Genomic DNA, 26,103 nt, shown 5'->3' with positions numbered 1-26,103 from the left:
CTAGGTTAAAATATCTCATTCTAATTTTTTGTCTTAAGCCTTGGAGAAAGTCACAAAGCTAATATATATGGTTGATAGTATTTATTATTCTGTCATATTCCTTTACTTTAGTTGTTGTAAACTACATTGTAGGTCTAGTCATATACTAGACTGTGATATATTTTATAAAGTGTATATACTAGAATGTGATATATTTTATAAAATATATATATTTTATATATATATATAAAATATATATATATATAAATATATATATAATATATATATAAAATATATATATATAAAATATATATATTTTATAAAATATATCACATTGTCTAAGATTTGGTCATGTTCAATATTTTATATATTTTTATCACTCTTTCTTCATAGTAAATATTTTAGTATAGAACATTAAATGCTCAGTTAAGAATGCATTTTTTGAATAGCTCCTGAAATATTGTAGACATTCCCTTTCTATTATTATTACAATAAAAACTTATTCTTATGTACTTTATTTTTTCTACATTTAGTTTAATCCATACTTTTTTATTTCATATTACAGTAGAATGTATTTTGACATATTATACATAAATGGAGTAGAACTTATTCTAATTAGGATCTCATTCTTGCAGTTATAGATGATGTAGTTTCACTAGTTGTGTATTCATACATGAACATAGGAAAGTTATGTCTGATTCATTCTACTGTTTTTCCTATTCTCATCCCCTCTCCCTTCCCTTCATTCTCCTTTGTCAAATCCAATGAACTTCTATTCTTTCCTCACCCCTCCCTTATTATGTGTAAGAACCCACATATCAGAGAGAATATTTGGCCTTTGGTTTTTTGGGACTGGCTTACTTCCCTTAGCATGATATTCTCCACTTCGATCCATTTACCAGCAAATGCTATAATTTCATCCTTTTAATGGCTTATTAACATTCCACTGTGTATATATTTACACCACATTTCTTTTATCCCTTTATATGCTGAAGGGCACCTAGGTGGTTCCATAGCTTAGCTATTGTGAATGGAGCCACTGTAAACATTGATGTGGCCACATCACTATAGTATGCTGATTTTTAAGTCCTTTGGGTATATAGCAATGAGTGGGATAACTGGGTCAAATGGTGATTCCACTGCAATCTGAGGAATTTCCATACTGCTTTCCTGAATGGTTGTACCAATTTGCAGTCCCACCAGCAATGTATGAGTGCCTTTTCCCCCACATCCTCACCAACATTATTACTTATATTCTCAATAATTGCCATTCTGACTACAGTGAGATGAAATTTCAGTGTAGTTTTAATTTGCATTTATCTAATTGCTAGAGATGTTGAACATTTTTTAATATACTTGTCAATCACTCATATTCCTTCTTTTGTAACATGGCTGATCAGTTCCTTTGCTCATGTTAAGTTTCTAAATATTTTTTTAAAGTTGTAGTTGTCAATACCTTTATTTTATTTATATATTTTTATGTGGTGGTGAGGATCAAATCCAGGGCTTAACACATGCTAGGCAAGTGCTCTACCACTGAGCCACAACCCCAGCCCCAGTTTTTTAAATTTTTTACATATTTTTTTTTAGTTGTAGATGGACATAATATATTTATTTATTTATTTTTATGTGGTGCTGAAAATCGAACCCAATACCCCACATGTGTGAGGCAAGTGCTCTACAACTGAACTACAACCCCAGCCCTAGTGTAAAGTTTTTTGAGTTCTTTATATATCCTGGAGATTAATACTCTCTTTAAGGTGCAGGTGGCAAGACTTGCTCCCATTCCATAGACTCTCCATATTCTTGATTGTGTCCTTTGTTGTGAAGAAGCTTTTTATTTTGATACCATCTCATTTATTGAATCTTGATTTTACTTATTGTGCTTAATATTATTATTAGCAATAATAATATGCATTTGTGTATATGAGCCTATTTAGCAGGGTTATATTTAACATTACTCTTGGCTTTCATTGCATGGTATTCATGTGCACCTATGTAAGCCTATAAAAATATTGATGATCACTCATACCTACATCAAATAGTAAGCATAGACTGCTTATCAAGACAAATATACTATACTTTTGCTTCCTTCTAACTTTATATTATTTTTTATAAAAATTTTATTATTTATAATTTTTTTTTATAAAATTTTTTTTGAGAGAAAACTTTTGAAGTACTAACACAAAGAAGAGAACCTTGTATTTTTCTATTAGGTTAGTAAATTATTAAAGACTTACCACATTTGTCTCTTCTTTCTCTTATAATTTTTACTGTTCAATATGAAGGTAAGTTTAGATATCATGCTATTTTGATCTTAAATACTTCACGATATATTTCTCTTTCTTATTATGTTTATTTTTAAAACTGACACATATAATGTGTACATGTTAATGAGATACAGTGTGATGGTTTTATTCATATAAAGCTTGGGTAATGATCAAATTGGGGTAATTATAATATTTATCACCTAAATTTTTATCATTTATTATGGTAAGTATATTCAGAATCCTCCTTCCTGTTCATAAATGTGCAATATTAAGCACATTTACCCCATTGTGCCATAGAACATCGGAACTCTTTCTTCCTATCTAACTGTAACATTGTACCAGTTGACCAACTTTCCATCATTCCCTTTCCCCTCTCCATTACCCAGCCTCTGGTAATCACTTTTCTACTCTTATTCTGTATAAAATCAAATTTTTTTAGATTCCACAAATTAGTGAGATCTCTTCGGTAAATGGTGCTGGGAGAATTAGATATCCATTTGTAGAAGAATGAAGCTATACCCTTTTTCTTACCAGTTACAAATATAAATTCAAAATATATTAAGTATTTAAGTGTAAGAATTCAAAACTAAAATGTTACTAGACTAATACATTGGGGAAATGATTCAAAACTTTGTCCTCAGTAAAGATTTTTTGGATATGACCCCAAAGCACAAGCAACAAAAGCAAAAATCAACAAATAGAATTATGCCAAGCTTAGAAGTTTTTCTACAGCAAAGGAAACAATCATCAGAGCAAAGAGACAACCTACAGAATGGGAGAAAATATTTGTAAACTATATTTCTGACAAGAGGTTAATACCTAGAATTTATAAAGAACATATACAAATCAATAACATATCATATTCTTTAAAAGCATTTTAATCCTCTAAATTATTTAGTATCCAGACTGAATTTAAGTCTACTCATTTATCACAATGAGGGTATATTAACTAAAAACCCAGAAATATTTGAAGTGAGAGAGGGACAGTTGGTCTGAGATAAAAATATGTGCTATACATAAACTATTTGCATATAATAAGGAGGTGACCCAACTATAATATAAAATTATCTTTTATTTGTGTTCATAATTATTATCAGAATTTATTGAGTACAATGCTATATTTTACAAAGATTAATTGGCATTCTAAATTGCAATTTTATTTTTTCAAATGTTATCTGTCAAAAGTAAACCATTGATTTACTTTCACAGAAGTCCTCATTCTGTAAAAGTTGATATTATGTATGTATGTATGTATGAATGTGTTTATTCAGTACTTTGTATATCTTATAGATTTTATGTCTCTGCTTTTTTTTTCTTGCTATCTATATTTTGCTTTCATTTAATTTTTGGAGTGATTTATTTTCATTCCATTATCTACCTTAGTATATGCTCTGTAGATAAATGCTGAGAGCCACAGCCAGTCGGAATGGCCCCTGGCATTTTGCCAATAGTATTGGTTGAGAGGCGAGCCATTAAGATGATGCTGGATTGATTCAATTGTATATTAGACCTTTACTGTCCACCTCGGCCCACTACTTTGGAGTTCTCGCGCTACTTTGGAGTTCTCGTGGGGATTCCTGGAGAGTTCGCATTGGTTGGGGAAGTGCCGGAGAAGGGATTTCCAGTTGGGGGTTTCTGAAAGGGCCGCGTGGGTGGCATTGGCAGAAAAGCGCAAGTGCAGTGTCAGTGAAAGTTGAAATAAGGTAGTTGCTGTTTGAACCTACAAGGCTTTGTGGCGGCTCAGTTATTCGTGCCCAGCCAGACTGCAGCATTTGGTGGCCCGTACGGGGAACGCCTGAAGCTCGGAGGTAAGTGACATTGCTCGCCCTTGAGGGAATGCGAGAGAATGGGTGACCATTTCTCAAAACAATGTGTTCTTGTTTTGATTTATTTTGTTTTTGTTTCAAGCTGCCTATCCCTAGAATTTTCTCAGGCAAACTGGGAAAAATGGTTGGCTCAAGGTATGAAGTTGTTCGGCCCTGAGGAAGAGATAGAGATAGATCACAGATATACATTTCAAAAAAATAGGAAAATTGATACAACGATTTTTTTGTTCCGGTTTTGTTTGGTTTTGCTTCGGTTTTGTTTTGAGTTATCTGTTTGAGTTGCGTTATCCTTGTAGCAGAAATATGGGGTCAGAAATTAATTAAAAACAAACCCAAAGAATGTTAAGTAAATTGTTAGAGGAAGGAGGCACCCCAGTAAAACCAAAAACAGTCAGGGCATATGTTGATACAATACAAAAATGTAGCCCATGGCTTTTTAAGGAGGAGTTGTTGAATATATCACAATGGGACCATAATGGTGAAGATTTTGGGGACAGGGAAAAGAAAAACCCAGGAAATCTGCCAGTTGGCACATTGCCATTATGAATGATGTATTGTTAGCACACAAAGATAAAAACACATTGCTAGAATGTTATGCCACACTTACAAACTTATTAAAAAATTATAATCTAGAGATAGCAATAGATAAAGTACAATTAAATTTTCCAATTAATTATTTAGGAGTTCTATTGTCCTCAACCATGGTCCATCCACCAAAAATTCAAATACGAGTAGATCAACTCAAATCACTTAACAACTTTCAAAAGTTATTAGGAGACAAAAATTGGATAAGGCCTTATCTAGCATACTAACAGGAGAGTTGTGATCTTTATTTGATATCCTAAAAGGTACATCAGATTCAAATTCACCCCGAATGTTAACACCTGAAGCAAGAAAGGCATTAAAAATTATTGAAACATATATGGAAAATATGCATTTGGATAGAATTGATATGTTTGCCTTTATTATTTATTGTAATACCAACAAAAAATATTCCTACAGGAGTATTTTGGCAAGAAGGTCCATTATTGTAGATACATTTACCTTATTCTCCTAATACTATTCTTACTAGGTATCCTGAGGCTGTAGGACAATTAATACTCAAAGAAATAAAAGCAGCAAAGGGAGTGTTTGGAATTTCTCCCAATAAAATTATTACTCCATATACTATGGATCAAATTGATGAGTTAGCTAATGAGTTAAATACTTGGACAATAATCATGTGTAAATCTAATGTTTCATTTGATAACCACTTACCATCTAATCCATTATTGTCTTTTTGGTCTTTGCATCCTGTAGTTTTTCCAAAAATGACAAGAAAAACACCTATCATGAATGCTCCAAATATATTCACTGATGGGTCAAATAATGGTACAGCAGCAACATTACCCCTTATCAAACTTTTACATTTTTAGTACCCAAACAATCAGCTCAAAAGGTAGAGCTTAATGCAGTATTACAAGCTTTTGTGATGTTTAAAGATTCTGTATTTAATTTATTTTCTGATAGTCAGTATATAGTTAATGCTATAGTATCCCTTGAAGATGCTGGTAGGATTTCTCCTTCCTCTACTGTTTTCTCTTTGTTTTCCACTATACAAAGTCTAATCTGGGACAGAAAAGATCCATTCCTTATAGGACATATCAGGGCACATACAGGATTGCCTGGAGCCCTTAGTTTGGGCAATGATTTAGCAGATAAATCTACACATGACATACATATTTTCTCTACACTAGAAGAAGCTACAAATTTTCATAAAAAGTTCCATGTCAATGCTAATACTTTACAAAAGCATTTTAAAATAACTAAGGAACAAGCTAGACAAATAATAAAACAATGTCAAAATTGTGTGACCTTTTTACCACAAGTTAATCTTGGAGTCAATCCTAGAGGACTGATACCTAACCATATTTGGCAGATGGACGTCACACACTTGCCACAATTTGGAAAATTAAAATATTTGCATGTTACAGTTGATACTTCTTCCAGATTTTTGATGGGCTCCCTTCATGTCAGAGAAATAACTAAAGATATTATAGCTCATTGCTTACAAAATTTTGCCACTCCGTACGTTCCAAAACAGATAATGCCCCTGGCTATACCTATACCTCTTTTAAACAATTTTGAACATCATTTGGCATTACTCACATAACAGGAATTCCATACAATCCACAGGGACAAGGCATAGTTGAAAGAGCTCATCAAACTATTAAAATGTACTTATTAAAGCAAAATGAGGGAATTGGAAAGGGGTATATATCCCCCAAAGATAAACTTAAAATAACCCTTTTTACTCTAAACTTTTTAAATTTGGATTCATCAGGGCTTAGTGCTGCGGAAAGGCATATGGATCCAAAAAATGTACATAAGCCCAAGGTACTTGGGAAGGTTATTCTAACAGGACAATGGAAAGGTCCTGACCCAGTGATTGTCTGTAGTCGGTGTTCTGTTTGTGTGTTTCCACAGTGAGAACAGCAGCCGATTTGGATTCCAGAGAGACTAACCAAAGTGATTTCTACAGACCAAAAAGAAGATGATTTGGTTCAAATCCATAACAGCTGATATCCAGAGCTCCAGCTTGGCTATTCTTACATCTGCGACAGTGATTCTCCCACACCTGGAGGCTAATGAATAACGAACACCATTAAGGCCTATTTCAAATGTAAAAAACCTTGAGGCTTGCTTGTGGGAATACCTTCAGACCCATATGCAAGTTATAGGAAAAGGATGGGATATCCAAATAAGAGTCAAACCCAGGTGGTAACCAGGATGCTTTTTTCAATATCTATTTTATTATTGCCTTTTCCCACATTATGAAGTTCTATTTTATTTTTTGAGCTCATACAGACCTAGGTTAATGTTTTTCTGATCAGTTCTGTTTTTTGACTGTGGAGTTTTTAAACATTGCAGTGGAGATTTCACCTGTGAAAAGCTACAAGGCCTTTACTATTATGTTATGTGTTGTATGTATTGTGTTATGTGTGCACACTTCTGTTTTGTGTTGTATGTCTGTATGTGCATATGTCATATATCATATATGATGAGCGCTCATGAAAAAATGGATCCAAATACTCTTTTTATTCACGTGATTTAAATTGTTTAATTTAAATTGGGTAAACAGCTGTTGAGGATTCTTTTAATATGTGAACAAAAAAGGAGGTTAACAGATCTGTTTGTTTACTTTCACCTTTCTTTTTCATTATATTCAATAATTCTATTCAGGATAATGTAAATTGTTCTTAAATTGTTTTCTTAGTACCTGTTGGAATGTTACATAATTTTTTTTTTAGCCATCATTGCCAGAATTCCTATCTTCATCCCAGTGCGCCGGTGAAGACAAAGATAAAACCAAACTACAGCTTCTTCGATAACTATCACAGTAAACTGTATAAACTGATGCATCAATGAATAATAACAAGTGATGCTCAATCAAGTAGTCGATTTACTTTGGGAGGAAATGGACATATTGATGGATTCCTCTGCTTTGAACTGCTTGCAGAACTTGCCTGGACTATGTATCACTTTTATGCATTGTGAACTATCTGTTGGTGCAGCGAATTGAGGTAGTGCTGGTGTATCTTTGCAGATGGTGTCATTGTTGGTACAATTTTTCCAAAAAGAGCTGTCATTTGGCTTGGTGTCCTAGCATTTTGCATCCTCCTCCTTTCTGCTAGTGATGGTCTAAAATTTGGGGGCCAACAGAGGTGAGGCAAAGAACCTCACCCCCCACTGGCACCAAGGCCAAATTTGGGGGCCAACAGAGGTGAGGCAAAGAACTTCACCCCCCCCACTGGCACCAAGGCCAAATTTGGGGGCCAACAGATGTGAGGCAAAGAACCTCACCCCCCACTGGCAACAAGGCCAAATTTGGGGGCCAACAGAGGTGAGGCAAAGAACCTCACCCCCCCCCCCCACTGGTGCAAAGGCCTATCCACAAGTATGGCTGTATACTGGACCAGTAATCAGTGACGGGTAAGATCCAATTGCAGTGGTACCAACCTAAGACAGGAGGCTGATGCCTTGAGGTCAGCTCATCTGATGATGGGTAAGAACCATATGTAGTATTGGACAACCTAACAGGCATGGTCCCTAAGCCACATTGCTTGTTGTTTAATTAAACAGAATGGGGGAGATGCTGAGAGCCACAGCCGAGTCAGAATGGCCCCTGGCATTTTGCCAATAGTATTGGTTGAGAGGTTAGCCATTAAGATGATGCTGGATTGATTCAATTGTATATTAGACCTTTACTGTCCGCCTCGGCCCACTACTTTGGAGTTCTCGTGCTACTTTGGAGTTCTCGTGGGGATTCCTGGAGAGTTTGCATTGGTTGGGGAAGTGCCGGAGGAGGGATTTCCAGTTGGGGGTTTCTGGAAGGGCCGTGTGGGTGGTGTTGGCAGAAAAGCGCGCGTGCAGTGCTGGTGAAAGTTGAAATAAAGTAGTTACTGTTTGAACCTACAAGGCTTTGTGGCGGCTCGGTTATTCATGCCCAGCCAGACTGCAGCAGATAAACCTTTTTGCTCTTTGCATTATAGTTACTGTTATGGTTTGGATATGACGTGTCCCCCCAAAAGCTCCTGTGTTATTGCAGGAGGTGAAATGATTGGATTAAGAACTAAAACCTAATAAATCCATCCTAGTTTGAATGGAATAATTGGGTGGTAACTGTGTGCAGGTGCCCCTGAGGTGCATCCCCAGTCCTTTTAAATTTTTATTTTTATATAGGGTCTCACTGAATCGCCCAAGCTGGCTTCAAATTTGCAATCCTCCTTCCTCTGCCTCCTGCAGTGCTGGGCTTACAGGCATGCAGCACCATGCATGGATTGGTATTATTACAGTATTTCCATTGTAGTATTTGTATTACAGAGGACATTGTAGCTCTCATTATGTTGTCTTGGAGTTGATGAAGTCTTTCTCAATTTATAAATTGGTAGATTAAATCTAATGTTATACAGACTCAAGTTATTCTAGCTGATCATAAAGAATGTGTGCAAAGCAAGACATTAATCACACAAAACATCAATACTGCATATACCCAGTGTTTTAGTCAGCTTTTTTACTGATGTGACTAAAAGACCTGACCAGCACAATTATAGAAGAGAAAAGGTCTGTTTGAGGACTCAGTTTCAGAGGTCTTAGTCCATAGACAGCTGGCTCCATTCCTTGGGGTTCAAGGTGAGGCTGAACATTATGGCAGGAGAGGACTGGAGGGAAGTAGCTCACATTATGATCAGGAGGCTGAGAGAGATTCCACTTACTAGATACAAATGTATACCCAAAGTCACTCCCCAATTCCCACCTTCTCCAGCCACACCCTACCTGCCTTCAGTTACATCTCAGTTAATCCCCTTAATTCACTCATTGTGTTAAGACTCTCACAACTCAATCATTTCTCCTCTGAATCTTCTTGCATTGTTTTACGTGAGCTTTGGGGAGACACCTTACATCCAAACCATAACACACAGTAAACTTTGATGCTGATTGAAACAAAAGTATTGATTTTTCTTTCTCTTTTGCTTCTTTCCATATTTTCACATGTGATTGTAGCTTCTAACTTCACCATGGAGGTATCTGTTCATTTTCATCCTTTTGCACTCAGGAAGTCTGCTCATCAAGCTTTAACCAATATCTACTATGTTTAGATAAGATAATGTATTCTTGAACTAACTCATATTAATTACATTTATAAATCAATAAATATTTGAATCCTTAGTTATTTCCACCAAGCAGTATCTGAATGATGTTTTAAAAGAAAGGCATTTTAATGTAAATGTCAAATTACTGACATTTTTGCTAATTTTCTGATTTGGGTTATGCTATCCAAGATTTCATTAACTTAAATATAAAAATGTAATAAAAGGAATCTTGTAAATACCACCACTGTTGCTTAACAATGGGGATACATTTTGAGAACAAGTCATTAGGCAATTTCATTGTTGTACAAACATGTTAGAATGTACTTTTACAAACTAAGATGTCTATGGTGTCACTAGGAAACACAATCTTAGGAGTCTACCCTCATATATGCAGTTCATCCTTGAATGAAGTGTCATTATGTGGCATATGGCTGTATTGTGTTCATACTCAACTTCATCTCTACAGTATGCCTGAAAAATAATAACTTCAGAAAAAAGTAGTTAATTTTTTGAGCACCCCTAAGTGAGCTAAACATCACCCTAAGAATCATTTTTCCTGCATTCTCATCATAATCTTATGAGCAGAAGTACTGTGATCTACTTCATTTTTTAGATCAGGAAACTGAGACACAGAGAAATTAAGATGGAGTAGTTAGTAAGAGGCTGAGCAGAGTCCTGAACCCAGAATATCTAGCTTCAACTTGTCTTTATATGTACTTGTCACAACTACTTACAGTTTGCCAAAAGTGATTGTAACTTATTGCCAGTGAAAAATTTAGTTAAAACTTTACTATTTTTGTTATTTATTTTTACTTTTTCAAGTCTTGAAGGGAAAGTAAGTCAGTGGAGGTATGCAACTTACATACTTGAGAATACCCAGGAGCTCTAAAACTCTGTCATTCCAGGTTCAATGGAATCAGATATAACACAAAGATTTTGAAATCAGTGTAGTTAGGACTTGTGTGTGACTAAAGTTGCACCTTTCCCCCAAATGCATAGTTGAGATTTGGGAAATTGTTTTGATGCTAATAAATAACTGACTATATATGACCTAAACCAAATATTTTCTAAAATTCTTGATTCTTCAAAAAATTAAAAAAGAAAAAGTGATCTTCATACAGAATGGAAATATAGAGAAGATTACTTTGTCAAGGGTGATCTTTTAAGTGATTGCTTTATAACACAGAGCCACTTTATCTTAATTCTTGTGAGAAATTTTGTTGCTTGCATTTCAGTGTAAATTATATCTACTCAAGGGTAGTCCAGGAGGTTAGCATGGGAATTTTTAGTTTTGCATACTTAATAGCTTTAGAAAATCCTGACCTAGAATTGAAAGTCAAAATCTTTACCTAACAAAGAAATCAAGCAAATAGATAAGCAATTCAAGTCCTTTGTGGACCATTTGAGCACTGGTGCTTGATTTCTTTCTGAACATCTTCTTCTAAGTTGTAACAAATCTCCAAGGATTTATCTGTGGCTAGACTTCAATCAATAATTCATTCTTTCAGCTAGTGGCTCCTGACTCCTTCAACCATTTCATCACATTACTCTAACCTTTGCAAGTTGTCCTGCCCTTTTCATGCCTGAATCATTCAGGTCTTCCTCTTTTATTCAATTCATCCAGTTGTCACAGTTTTTAAACAAACAAAAGCCCTGGTTTAAGCAAAGTATTAATTGAAAATATAGTATGTTATCTATGTGCAAATATCTAAGGGAGTTTTTTAAAAGAGAAAACTTTAGGGCTTATTTTTTAGTTGTAAGAGTTTGGAATGCCTTTTAACCATTAATTAACTATAGATTTTATTTTTTCCCATTGATTTCAATGATAAAATGAATTTGAATTGACAGCCACAGCTGAGTATCTGACTAATCTAAAATCTAATGGTAGTGCTTATAGAATATGCTTTAATTGTTTCTGATTGTGCCTCTTTCCTGATCAGAGGGGCATGGCTGTGGATTATTATCTACACAATTTATTTCTAGTTTGGATCCATGTGAAGAAGTCTGCTTTGAAAAAATCTTCAAGCTGGAGTGGTTTTGTGCAGAATTTTAATTTTGAGACTAATGTGTTACGACAATTTTAAATATTGTGAATTAAGATTATGCCACTAGAGTCTCTAAATGGCATTGTGTTACTGCACAACAGAGTAAAAAGAAAAGTAGTAAACAGCAAATTTGGGAACTTCATTTGGTCTCAAATATTCTGAGAATTTCCTTATTTATTTCCAGTTTTTCCATTTTTACTTTTCAAAGAATTGCCATTGTTTATTTTATTCTCACTTTATTGTTTAACTCTGTACCCAAAGGTCAGAATAGCAAAAAAGGAAGAAGATATAAAATCAGAGTGTTTTTACAACCCAGCATGTGTCTATGATCCTTGCAGCCTGTGTCTATGGAAAGTTCTGTTAATTTTCAGCAAGCTCTGACTCCTGGAGCTAGGCTCAATGTGCAAGCCAGATTTTCTCTCTTTACCTCCAACTTGTTTTATCTTTCACAAACATTGGAGTTGGATCTTTAAAGAGTTTACAGCCTTTCTTTTAGAAGAAATCTGCAATTAAGACAGGCTAAAAATGTTACTTTTTTTTAAAATACACATGCTCACTGGGTTACTTTTTAATTTCCTTCTCTGTACTCAAGAGAATAATTTAAGCAATGGCTAGGGCATCTGTTGGATATTAGTGTTCTACTGCTTATAGTGTTCAATAATAGCAGAATGTGCTTTAGTATAGAAGCATAGAAAAGCTTTAGTATAGAAGCAGAGAAAAGCTCCAAGTATTCTAGAATATTTGGGTGAACAGCAAGACACAATCTTTGTTTTGCAGTTTTGTTCATTCTCAGTGATTACTGTCATTCAAGATTTATTCTATAAAGTAGCCGGAAAAAAAAAATAACTCATTAAATGAAAGCCACTACAATGTTACCTAGTTACTTAGTGTGCTTATAAAGTATCTTAATTTCTTTATGATTTAAGTTCTTGAAGAAATGGAGGTTTTAGGGACAGGTTGTTGGTATTATAATAAAGTAATAATATGTTAAATATCTGCAAGGACTGATTCCTCATGCCAGGGCTTAACAAACAATACTTGTCAAGAACCAAATAATAAATAGTTGAATCTTTGTGTCCCATGTAATCCCTGCTGAAATTCTTCAACTTTGCTATTTTAGTGCCTAGTAATCAATCATAGATAATGCATAAACAGGTGATCATGGCTCCATTTCAATAAGATTTTACTTATAAAAAAAGCAATGGGGCAGGATATGACCCATGGATCCTAGTGTGCCAATTTCTTCCTTATTCCCTTGATAAATATTTCATTTATATGTGATGATTTATAAAAGCATTTTCCACATACATGTGAATTATCTAACCTATCAGCCAATAAATAAAAATGAGTTACTCTATAAAATATTTTACATCTTATTGGGGAAAATCTTAACAAAGAAATCAAATAATAAAACATGCATAAAGAAATGTAATGGAAATATACTTGGATTAATATTTTGACATAAAAACATTATATATTAATTTCTGGGTTCCTAATTTCCCATAATCGATTTAATCTGCTTACTGTTACATAGCAGGAAAAATACACTAAACCTGACATTCAGTAGTATCAGTCTTTTTCAGTCTAAAATAGTCTCTCTTAAGTAAACTCACCCTACCTTAGGTTAATTTTTAGACTCTGAGTTTCCCCCTTTTCCTTCACATAGCACTGTGAGTGAGTGGGGATCAACAGTAGATATTTGATGTTTTCTTGAATGATGGGAGAAGTCTTTCTACTTCAACAGTTGTGTCCTGTAACTATCTTCTTGGTCCTTGCTTTCTCTTTTTAAATGTAAGGCTGGCGAAAAGTCTTGGACTTTTTCTCCTGCAATAGATACGTTCTAAGAGCTTGACTGTGTCCTCTTACTGGCCAGGTTTAATCTCCACTTGAAGATTATCATGAGGTTTACTGCACCACCATTGGAACCACAGAACAGGCATTACTTTGACTTAGTAACCCTCAGTCAGATGGGCTTTTGGACTCACCTTGTTTCTCTAGGAAAATCTTCAGCCTATACCATCAGCTATTTTGTGGGACTAATATGGCAATAAGGAATTTATGGATAAATCCCAAACAATTCTCACAAAAGTCTCCATGGTTCTACTTCTGATTCCTTCTGTGGAACTATTTCACACTTACAATTTCATTCCAATTTGGGAGCCATGTGTTCATAAGATGTTCACTTTGAGGTGCTTCCCCCCAAGACTTCTCAGTTCAATGTGGCACAAAATTGCCTCTGAGGTCTGTTTCTCTTAGTCATTATTTTGGTGAGACAATGTACTCTTTCCCTTTCCCCCTTCTGAAATTTAACATAAGGATTGAGGACAAGAAATGGCACTGACTCTGATATCTTGCGCTTTTTTCTTTATCTCCTTTCCCTTTACTCTGTGATAGATCTCCATCTCCATTCAAATATCTTCCTTCTCTCTTTTGTGCATTCAATATTTTAGGCTCTATCTTTTTGTACTCATATTTTTGTTGAATAAGCTACAAGGAAATATGACTGGCAAGAAGAATAAATATAACATGTATATATATAACTATATAGGCATAGATATATATCAAAGATACTCATTACAAAAATACTAAATGTCCAGTGCAACCAGAGATATGAAAAATTGTGCTATATATGTATAATATGAATTGTAATGCATTCTGCTGTCATATAACAAATTAAAATTTAAAAAATAAAAATTAAAAAACACTAAATGTCCAAATAATTTTTAAATTTCTTAAATTATTTCATGATAAATCTATGAAAAACTATGTTCTCTCTCAGTGTATTTCAAAAGAAGATGTCAATTTTCTTGCAGATGTTAACAGATCATCTGCAAAATTCACACAATCCTTACCAGTATCAGGTTGATAGTAACATTCCTAGCACCAAGAGGGAGATTGATGGGCAGGTATGATCTTACTTCTTTTTAGATACTAGATCCTCTCTCCCTCTGTGTGTGTATCTTGATATGTGTGTGTGCACACACATACATACACATATTTATGTATGAAGTTCATTATTTTCACTATTTTTCAAATAACAGGATTCTAAAAGTGAAAACTTATTACCAAATTTTTACATTGCTTAGTTCTCAAACATTTTTTCTTCTGAAAATTATATCTTTCCATTTTTAGCATCTCTCCTAGGAATATAGCCCTTTGAAATTCAAAGAATCTTTTGTACTTTAATTTTCTTTTATCTCTGAGTTCATGGTCCATTTATTCAACAGACAATATCTGTTATGCAGATAATATTAGTCTATACAAATTCCTAATAAATAAACCCTATCCTAAAAGATCCTGAGGTGAATTGAGAAAGATAAATGAAACTTTATCTACAATAAGCTCGACAAATATTGCAGTAAATTGTGTACAAACTGCCATTGTAGTTCCAGCAAGGAGCTACTCACTCTATGCTTAACAAGTGCAGCAAAATCCTGGAGAGAGAGAAAGGCTTTTGAAGAGGAAACTGAAGGTAGAAGGATGATTAAAAGTTTGGCAGATGGAGAAAGTGGAGGAGAAAATTTAAGGTAGAAGTGGAGCACGAGTAGGAGGAAAAGTCTCTTCAATAAATAGTGCTTTAACAAAAGCATATCTACATGCAAAAGAGTGATTTGGGATTTCTACCTCACAGTATACACAAATAATAACATGGATCAATAATCTAAATATAAGAGCTATAATTATAAAACTCTTAGAATGACACCCTATCAATTTTAAATATAATGGGATTAAATTCTTAGATATGAGCAAAAAAAGAAGAAAATAGATAAATTGAAATTTAACAAATTTTTAAGAAAAAAAATCTTATTTATATAACATGTCAAGAAAATAAAAAATAATCTATCAGTGGGGAGAAAATATACCAAGTTCTAGAGCAAATATTATATACACATGCTTAACAAGAGCATGAAAAGATGCTTAATGTCCCTAGTTGTTAGGATAATGCAGATCAAAAACGACAATCAGATAACACTTCATATATTTTTCTAAAAAATAAAAAATAACAAGTACTGGTGTGTATTTGAAGATATTTGAACACTTGTACATTGCTGGTATGAATATAAAGTGGTTCACCCACTGTGGAAAACTTTTGGCTTTTCCTCATAAAATTAAGCAGAATTATCATATGACCCAGCAATTCCACTCTAGGTTTATATACCAAAGAATTAAAAAAAAAATCTACTCAACTATTTGACCTGAATGCTCATAGCAGCACTAGTAACAGTAGAGAGAAGGTGAAAATAAATTATGGCATTAGTATTCATGCATAAGAGAAAGAATTATTGATATCTGGTAAAAACTTTTCTTTTGTAATGGGGATTTAATCCAGGGGTGCTTTACCACTGAGCTACATCCCTAGCCTTTTTAACTTATTATTTTGAGACAGAGTCTCACTAAATTGCTTAGTTAGGGCCTCCTTCAGTTGCTGAGGCTGGCTTTGAACTTGCGATTCTCCTGCCTCAGCCTCCAGAGTCCCTGGGATTACAGGCATGTGCCACCACAACCTGGCTTATTGAAAACATTTTTAAATGAAATAAGACAAACATAAAAGATTACATATCATATGATTTTCTTTATATGAAATACTTAGAATAGGTAAATTCACAAAGACAGAAAACACATCAGTGGTTGCCAGATACCAGAGAAGGGGTTAGGGAGATACCACTCAGTGAATAATAGGTTTTAATTTTGTGGAAATTACAGTGTTTCAAAACTAGAGAGAAATGGTGGTTGTACAAGATGGGGAGTGTATTAAATACCACTGAATTGTATAATTCAAAATGTTTAATATTATGAAAATTTCAGCACAACTAAAAAATATGCCAAAGCTAAAAAATATTGTGTTTGTGTTATTTCAAATAGAAATTTAAGACTATGGCCATACACTGGTCAGTGCATTAGAGAAGACTCACAATTATTTTCTGAGGAGAATTTTTGCCCCATTTACTAGGTTTAGCTGAGTGAGGTAGATTATCTTCTGTTTAGGAACTAATCTTTGGTATATGCCTCACTTTCCATGTTAGGATGTGAAACTAAACTTTAACTCCACTGTTGGTTATGGAATATTATTCACTTCTGAGTTGCTGGATTTCAGGTGATACCTGGCAGTTATTTGTTATTAGGATGTAATCTATTATAAATACTGTATATAGCACTTCATTTTATAACTTCATTAAGTTATTCCAACACATTTTTTCTGTACATTGGAATTCGGAATTTATCTGTACATTGTCTTAGTCTGTTAATATGCTCAAACAAAACATCTTGGATTTAGCCGGGAGGCGGCGCATACCTGTAATCCCAGCGGCTCTGGGACATAAAAGATATGTTTCAGGAGCCTGTGCATTTCTGTGCAGTCATCTGCCCACATCTCAGCTCTGGGGGGCTGAGACAGGAGGATCGAGAGTTCAAAGCCAGCCTCAGCAAAAGTGAGGTCCTAAGCAACTCAGTGAGACCCTGACCCTAAATAAAATACAAAATAAGGCTGAGGATGTGGCTCAGTGATTCAGTACCCCTGAATTCTATCCCCACTACCAAAAAAAAAATACCTTGGACTGGATAATTTATAAACAACGGCCATGTATTACCTATAGTTCTGGAGCCTAGGAACTGCAAGATTAAAATGTTAGCATATTCAGTGTGTGAAGAGGGTTGTTGTCTGCTTCAAAGTTAGCGCCTTTCATGCTGCATCTTTACATGGTGGGATTTACTTTGGGTATCTTTTTCAAGGCACTAAAACACATTCATGAAGGATATATCCTCATTATCTAATTATCTCCTAACAGTTCTATCTATTAATACTAGCATATTGAACGTAATGTTTAAACATATTTATTTTGGGGGGACACATTTAAATCACAGCAACCCTCTTAACAACTGCCAACCACTATAACTCTTCCTAGAGGCTTTCTCTGTATGTCAAAACCCACTCTGTCAACATAGGGCAGCCTACAGGTTCTGACAAGTTAACCTAAAAAAAGTTCATCATAGGGATTTCTGTTCCCATGCCCCTGAACAGAAAACCTTTGAAGTATGTATTCTGAACTAAATCCCCAGTAGCCTCATCTACCCCTAGTATTAACTTGCCTGACAATACACCCTTTGTTGGATTTCTTCCATTATTTCTCACTTTTTCCTTCACCTACTGGTACTTCTAGAGATCATTTTCCAATGACTGCTTTGGAGAGAACCATAAGACAGGAAGCTTCTGAAATAAGTATTATCTCTCTTTTGAGAGATGAGAAAATTGAGAAATAGAGAGACTTAGAAATTTGTTCAAGATCACAGAGCTATTAAGTGAAGAGGCCAGGATATATATATTAAAAAAAACACATGTCTATAAAGTTGGATCTCTGAGTCATTTAGCACTTGGCCTCTCAGTAAGAAGGTGGAAAATTTGAGTAATTGTTCACCCCAAATTACCTAAAATCAATCATTTAAAATCTAAATTTAATGTTTCTACTGAGGAAATAAGATTAATAAAGGATTAAAGGAAATACTTGCAATCTATTTATTACTTTAGATTTTCTAACAGCTACTCAATGATTAAATCAGATGAGCTAAAAACTCTTGTACTTAAAATCATCTACATCCTCCTCCAACCACACAAATAATTGCATTCAGTGAATTTCACTGTGTTATGAAGTCATCTGCCCACATCAAATGGCTCAGAAATATTCTAAGGGAGTCATCATGATGCTTTGGTGGAGGCGTTATTAAAACTTTCTTGTTACATTGCACAGTTTTTAAATGAAAACGTTGGGAGAAATTTCTTCTAGATGTTCATAGCAGGAATAATAGTGACTTTTGAGCAATTAAAATGATATTTGCCTGTAGAGCTTGATTGTGTTAATCTTCAATTTTTTTTTCATTTGTATACTTGCTGCTGGAAAGATATTTGGCTTATCCAGGTCAAGTGACATGATCATGTTATATCTAATCCCTGATTACAGGAGATATGGCTAATCTTGTTTTAACTTTCTAAAAAACTACCCTACTTTGTTTTTTCTTCTTGTTTTATATCATAATGATATAGAATAAGTTTATAAGCTTTTACAATAGATGAGGACATATATAAATGCACATATGAGCAAATAAGCACAAAATTTTATACTTTTCCAAGTTTTTGATTGCTCCAAAATTATTCTACTTGTAACATGATAAAACTATAAGATTGGGATATAGATTTCAACTTATTTTAGACTTCTGTTTACTCCAGACAAGGATATGCACTAACAGCAGGAAAATAGCAGTCACTTGAAGGAACTTTCAATTGAGCATGATGTAAGACAATGGACATAAAAGATTATGTTTCAGGAGCCTGTGCATTTCTTAATGCCTTACAACTATAACAGGTGAATTAGATGGGGTGGCTGAATGATTCTCTTTTTTTCCCTTGATTATTCACTTGGAGAATTTCACTTGTGTACTGGGTGTGGCAATGAAGTATTTAAAAAACTGTGCTGACATACTAGGTTCTTGTTCCTAGGTTAAAGTACATGTAAATACTTTCAAGTGCATGATCTTCATTTTATCTTCAATTTATATTTCAAGAACAGTATCCTTAGTAAGGGAGGGTGCAGAATTGAATTTGACCGGCTAGACAGCATAAATACTTTTTTACAATAATTTTGCAATAAATTTTGACAATTTAATTAGCTATATATGCTCAAATTGTTCACTTATAATTAAATTATTCATGTCAATCACTACGGTGTTTTATTAGCCTCAGTGATTACCAGAATAACAGGAAGTTACACATTAAATTACCTATTTAACAGGTCTGCATTTGACTATATCCTCAAACCCTTCTTTTACATTCTAACTGCCAACTTGATTTTTTAAGTAAAAATAGATCAGGCATTTAATTTATTGAAATACTGTCACCAGATATTTGAATTTGATCAACTTTTTTTTTATTGGTACATTATGTTTACACATAATAGTGAGATTCATTGTGACATTCCTACATGTATATAATAATTTGATCAATTTAATGCCCCAGTATCTCCACTTTTCTTTCCTTTGTCCTTCTCCCTGATCCCCTTCTTCTACTCTACTATTCTCCCTTATATTTTCATGAGATCCTTTTAAAGTTTATTTCTCCCTAGCTTCTACAGAAATAAAGTATATGATCCTTGATTCTGAGTCTGACTCATTTTGCTTAACATGATGCTCTCAAGTTCTATCCATTTTCCTGAAAATGAAATAATTTCATTTTTCTTTATGGCTGAATAAAACTCCATTGTGTATATATACACCACATTTTCTTTATCTATTCATCTATTTTTTTGTTTGTTGGTACTCAGGATTGAACTCATGGGCACTTAACCACTGAGCCATATACCCAGCCTTTTTTTTTCTTTTGTATTTTATTTTGAGACAGAGTCTCACTGAGTTGCTTAGAGCCTTGCTAAATTACTGAGGCCAGCTTTGAACTCAAGATATTCCTGCCTCAGCCTCCAAGCCACTGGGATTACAGGCATGCACCACTTTGGCCCATATTTATCCATTCATCTGTTGATGGACACCTAAGATGATTTCATTGTATGACTATTGTGAATTGTGCTGCTATAAATATGATTTGAATGTATCACTGTAGTAAGATGACTTTAATTGTTTTGGAGAAATACTGAGGAGTGGTATAGCTGGGTCATATGGTGGTATCCTGCCTGGTCTTTTGGGGAATATCTATACTGATTTTCATAGTGATTGTACTAATTTACAATCCATCAACAGTGTGTAAGTGATCCTTCTCTCCCAACATCCTCAGTAATATTTATTACTACTTTTGTTCTTGATGATTGCCAACCTGATTTTAACAGATGAAAAGCACAGGGTATCAATTAGAGTAGCAAGGGATTCCATTTAGACTAATATTTCTATCACAACTTCATTTTATGTTTCTCTGTAATGATCTTACTAAATTCTTTATTGTAGCCCTCTTTATGAGATTAACAGTTTGCAGAAAAATAATTTCTTGAAAAGAGAAATGACAGTTATTTTGACATATTTTGAGCTTAAATATGGCATGCCAATCATGCTGATTCATAATTACATAGGTTTTTAAGGCCCATAAATATAATATATAGGTCTGGGGTTGTAGCTCAGTGGTAGACCGCTTGCCTCACACACATGTGAGGCATTGGGTTTGATCCTCAGCACCACAGAATAAATAAATAAAGATATTGTGTTCATCTACAACTAAAAAAAATTAAATATGTAACTGAAAAACTTCTAATTGAAAATCATAATGTATCAATACCCTCCCTCCAATAAGTCCTGTGAAATGTCATAATCCCAAGAGCATTAGTAACTGTTTTGTCATCGTGTATGTTGAATTATGTTTGAAATTTGCATGCATCACTAGAGAAAATACAGAAAACTGAACTTCATAAAAATTAAAACCTTTTGTACTTCAAAAGATATTATCAAGTGTAGATATTACTCAAAATGAGAGAAATTTTTGTAAGTGTGTATTTGATAAAAATTTAAAAGGTATATTTGTGTATACATAATGTAATATATACACAAATGCATATGCACATAATATTTCAGCTCAAAAAACATAAACAACCCAATTTTTAAAATGTGCAAAGGAAACACTTCAACAATTACAAATTAAACAGAGAATTACTACATGAACCAATAATTCCACTTTTAGGTATATACCCAACGTAACTGTAAACATTTAAACAGACACCATTGTCATTGTTCATTGCAATATTATTTACAATACCCATGGGTGAAATCAACACAAGTCTATCCACAGATGGAAACAGGATGTACATGTAATGGAATATTCTTCAACCATAAAAAGAAATGAAGAACAGATACGTTCCATAACAACGATGAACCTTGACACTATTATGTAAGTAAAACAAGCTAGACCCAAAAATATAAGCACAAAAATACATGAAATATCTGGCATATATACATTAGAGACTAGGTAAAGGAAGGAATTGAAATTTGTGGTTAATGGTTAAGTAGCTTGTGTTTGAGGTGCAGAAAAAGTTTTGGAAATAATGATGATAAATTCACAACACTGTGAAGTTAACTAATGCCACTACATTGTATATTAACAATGAATAAAATGGCAAATTTTATGTTTATATATTTTACTATAGTAAAATAAAGTGTATTTAAGATCTGCATAACAATTGTATTGCAACAATTCGCAAACCCTTCCCAACAAGACTATCTTCATTTTAAAGTTTTCTTCAATTGGTCTGAAATTATGAAAGACCTGGATTTCAGAAAAATTGTGTTTAAGTAACAAGGAATATCTCATCCATTCTTATTAAAATTTGAAATTGCTCAACAGATTTTCTGTAAAGGGCAAAAGAGCAGTGCATTTTTTCCTGAGTTCCTATAATTCTAGCTAAAACACTTTGCCTTTTTATTTACCTGCAATGCTTTTTCACGGAGATATGGGTTGTTGATTTCTACTTGAACTTACATATAAAGCTCTTATTTCTTCCTTATGGTATTTCTAGACAACCAAAGATATAAGGATGTAAGTTCAAAAGCCAATGGCATAATAGGAATACTTTATCAGGAGTCAGTAACCAGATGTTCTACTCAAGTTCTGTTATAAACAATTTGAGCTAAATGTATATATTAAGTATAATGTCCCATCTGACTTCCCATATAAGATATAATCATATACTATATTAAACACACCAAAATTATTAATAAAGGTTAAAACAAATGGGTGTACCTAGATGAAAAAGGCAAAGGACACAAAAAGAAATCAAGGATTTAATACTGGATATCAAGTAAAGTATTACCTGAGCCAAAAGTATTATACATGGGATGGAATGGCATTTTAATGATAAAAGTTATAATATATATGCATATAACAGTTGTGAATAATTATGTATCTAAAACACAGCAATTACAGGAATTGCAAGGGAGAACTAATAGATAAATAGAAATGAACTAAGATTACAATCATATTCCAATAAGGCAATTGTACGTGAAACACAAAAGCAATAAAGTAGATCAACTTTAATAGTAGCAAACTGTGCACTCAAACAAAGAATACAATTTAATTCCCCTAGAATATTCATGTTATTTATTTTGTAGTGCTTGAAGATTTTAAATAATATGCTGATGATGTGACTACATTGGTTATATTTTCACATTAAATTAAAAATAAATATGAGTTGGGGTCTGGGGATATATCTCAGTTGATAGAGTGCCTGCCTCACCTGCACAAGGCCCAGCTTTTATCCCTAGCACCATAAAAAAATAGGAATCATCTACTAAATTGATCATTGTAAATATGTAGTCTTAATATGTCAGGCTTCAGTACAAGGAAAAAATTCTAACATGTATTGGGAAAATGAGACAATTTCTATTCAATTTCTAAATGGCCCTATATTGTTTGTTTCTTCAAAGTAGTGCAGGAACATTATCTTTTAAGCTTGATGGAACCAGACTTAAATTTTTATGTATCTGGTTATTTAAAAAATATGACAAGTAAGCAGATTTGAGGCATTTAGAAACAACGTTTCAGCTTGTATGCCCCTAATGAAGGAGAACTCAACATCTGATATATATATATATATATATATATATATATATATATATATATATATGACAGATATATATAGATATAGATATATACTCATATATATATATATACTCATATATATGCTAAATATATATCACATATATATACATATACATATATAATATGCTACATATATACATATGTGTGTGTATGTATGTGTATATATATATATATATATATATATATATATATATATATATATATATATATATATATATATATAAAATTCTATAGTTATAAAACCTTTCAACCCACTGTTGCCCTTTGGAATTCTCTGACCCAGATACTCCCCAACATGATGTTAAGCAACATCACCTAAACTTAATTGATTGCCATTCCCTGGGATTTCCTTTGCTCTTTACCCTTTCTAGATTGTTACCCTGCATTATTTCCTCTGAAAGTTCTCATGAGGCACTTTCTTGTGAATACAACCTATCAAAATGTTACATAAATAAGACTCATTATGTGGTACTGCCACCCTGTGATAATATAATTTTCTTTGTTCAACCCAGAAATCCCACAAATTCACTAAAATATGTAAAATATGTGGTTAGGATTAGATTGCTTTTGACCTTCTTTGATGTAATGTTAGCCATTTTAGAGAGATTGTGGCTTAGGTAAATTTCCCCCAAAGTGTGGTCCCTATACTTTTGTAAATGGATAATCATTCAACATTGAAGCCCAACTGGTGGATACATTGCCAGATCAGAGCTTGAAGCTATCAGTCATTTGGGAGAATTTGATGAAAAGAGAGCAGCCTTGTTCAAGGACAGGACTTTTTTTCCATGGGTACAATATGTTCAATAACTGGTTGATGCAGGGATATATAATCTTGAGCCCTACCCCCAAATTTAGGGTTTCTTTGAAGGGCCAGGGCGTCTTCAGATCTTGACATGGAGTCAGCCAGAACCTTGGTTGTGACTGAATCATAGCCTACCCTCTGCTTCATCTTGCTTCATTCTTCTCCCCATCGGAGTTGCTCCTGAGAGCATTCCATCATAAATTTCTGGAAACTAAATTTATGTCTGCTTCTGGACATGCAACAGTGTTTGTTAGTTAACAATTCTGAGTGACAAATGGACAAGTATTTAAAATTTTATTTTTTAACTTTTTATCAATGTTTTATAGTTATATTCTATTCATAGCAATATTGTTTAGTGGGTAAGATTTTATTCCGAAGCCAGACTCTATTATTTCAAACTCAGCTCTATTACTTAGTATCTGATTTCCTTGTACAACAAACAGATGAATCTCAGTTTTGTAAAATTTGAAAAATAAATGATAATACATATCTATATTTTTAAACTTTTTTTTTAAAACCAGGGATTGAACTCAGGGGTAGTTAATCACTGAGCCACATCCACAGCTCCTTTTATATTTTATTTAGAGATAGAATCTTGCTGAGTTGCTTAGGGCCTTGCTAAGTTGCTGAAGCTGGCTTTGAACTCACAATTCTTCTGCTTCAGCCTCCTGAGCCGCTGGGATTACAGGCATGCACCACCGCACCTGGCCATACCTAGATTTTTGAGGATAAAAATCAATGGATATTTTTATTTCTTAGAACGGTGTCTAACCCATAAGTTCAAAGCAAATGTTTATTAAAGGAAACAAACATTAATCAATTAGTAATACTAGCAAATATGTATGTGTAAGATTGTCAGATTTAAAGGGGTAACTGTTTCTAAATTAGATATTTGTGTCATGGAAGTGGATAGTATTTAATTAAGAAACTCCATAGGCAAAAATACAAGGGTATTGTTTATTTTAGAAATGTGATTTCCGGAGTCACAGTTGGTTTTACTTAAAAATGAAGCTAAGTTTTGCTTTTTAATTTAATTGTACTTTCAGTTAGTCATTAGCTCTTTATAGACAAGGACTGTGTGTTAATACTGTAAATATCTCAGATATAAGATCACTTTCACCTTTACACCACAATTTATCATATCTCTGCTTGTATATGAGGTATGTTGACACCAAATTCACATCTTCATACATGTATTTTGTATAATGATGAGGGTGTATTAAGAATTGTAATGCAAAAAATAATAAGAGAGCTCATGTATAATGGCATAATTTGGCGTGAACATACTTTATATACATAGTTATGAAAAATTGTGCTGTGAATGGATAATTATGATTGTAATGCATTCCACTATTGTCATGTATGTAAGAAATAAAAAAATATCACTTTCAGTGTTTTACTCAGCTATTACCACAAATATGCTAAAATTTTATGATTTACATGAAGCTTTCAGATTTAGCAAATCTAGGTTATTCCAACCTATAAATTGGGTAAGTTATTTTCTTTATCATCCTTCTCTTTGATTAGTGATCTAGATACAATATTTTCTTCTCATAGTGCTGGCAAAAATATAAGATGGGTTAGCAGAAACACGTAATGTTTCTTCAGGCCTTCCTCAATAGGTAGTGACATCCCTACTTATATTTGCTTAGAAAAAGCACATTGTATTTCTAAACCCAATATCAATGGTATGGGGAAATATATTCTGCTTTTGGTGGGAAAAATCATAAAATCACATGGAAAAAGAAATAGACGTGAAAAAGAATGAAGAATTGGAAACAGTACTCTACCCTATCTAACCAAGGAGATAGTAAAATTGGTTTAAAATTATTTATGGAAATTCTAAAAAACAAAAATCTATTAAGAAATTTGTTAATTTGGTTCTTATGAAGTTTTGTTTTGCAGAATAAGCACATTATCTGATAAATGAGGATAAAAGTGGTTGAAGAATGTAGCTCTGAGAGCTCATT

This window comes from Marmota flaviventris, chromosome X (assembly GCF_047511675.1).
Source record: "Marmota flaviventris isolate mMarFla1 chromosome X, mMarFla1.hap1, whole genome shotgun sequence".
Taxonomy (NCBI): Eukaryota; Metazoa; Chordata; class Mammalia; order Rodentia; family Sciuridae; genus Marmota; species Marmota flaviventris.
The sequence above is the reverse complement of the archived record's forward strand: the minus strand, read 5'-3'. Positions refer to the sequence as shown.